The 920-nt window shown below is 45.2% G+C and overlaps 1 non-coding gene across 1 annotated transcript; it reads left to right on the top strand.

Annotated features, from left to right (window-relative positions):
* The first annotated feature begins 580 nt into the window (after positions 1 to 580).
* On the top strand, positions 581 to 687 carry LOC141687764 (small nucleolar RNA R71). The gene has a single exon (XR_012561248.1). It is a non-coding gene; the product is annotated as a small nucleolar RNA R71 (small nucleolar RNA).
* Positions 688 to 920: the final 233 nt, after the last annotated feature.

Here is a 920-nt window from a genome sequence, read left to right as displayed (position 1 = left end):
AGTAGGTGCAGCTGCACTTCCTTGTTGAGGATATGATTGTCTTGTAGCATACTGCTGTGGTTGCTGGAATCCAGGTGGGTTAAACTGTTTACTCACTCCTTGCTGATATGGTGGCTGAATAGCATTCTAATTATTTCCCCAGCTGAAATTTGGATGATTTCTGTTGTTAGGATGAGAGGTCGCTGGCACAGGCTGCTGTTGTCGCTGATAATTATTCACATACTGAACAGATTTGTTGACAAGAGAACACTGATCCGTAGTATGAGAACCTGCACAAAGCTCACAAACCATAGCTATTTGATTAACTCCATACGTAGCCAAAGAATCAACCTTCATTGATAGCGCTTGGAGCTGGGCTGCAATAGCGGTGGCTGCATCAACTTCCAGAATACCTGCTACCTTGCCTGATGTCATCCTCTGAGTTGGGTTTTGATGCTTATTTGCAGCCATCGTCTCAATAAGATTGTACGCCTCAGTATACCTTTTAGCCCATAAGGCGCCTCCAGCTGCTGCATCGAGCATGGGCCGAGATTGAGCCCCCAAACCATTATAAAAACCAGTGATTACCATCCAATCCGGCATTCCATGATGTGGACATTTTCTCAACATTTCCTTGTAGCGTTCCCAAGCCTCGCACATAGATTCTGTAGGTTGCTGCGCAAATTGAGTAAGAGCACTCCTCATAGCAGCAGTATTTGCCATTGGATAAAACTTCACCAGAAACTTTTGCGCAAGATCTTGCCACGTAGTGATTGACCCAGCTGGTTCAGAATGTAACCAGTCTTTAGCCTTATCCCTCAGTGAGAATGGGAAAAGCCTCAACTTGATAGCCTCATCAGTCACGCCATTATACTTAAAAGTGCTGCAGATCTCGACAAAATTCCTTATGTGCATGTTGGGGTCTTCAGTTGCCGCTCCTC

Source organism: Apium graveolens, chromosome 9 (assembly GCF_009905375.1).
Source record: "Apium graveolens cultivar Ventura chromosome 9, ASM990537v1, whole genome shotgun sequence".
Classification (NCBI taxonomy): domain Eukaryota; kingdom Viridiplantae; phylum Streptophyta; class Magnoliopsida; order Apiales; family Apiaceae; genus Apium; species Apium graveolens.
The sequence above is the reverse complement of the archived record's forward strand: the minus strand, read 5'-3'. Positions and strand labels throughout refer to the sequence as shown.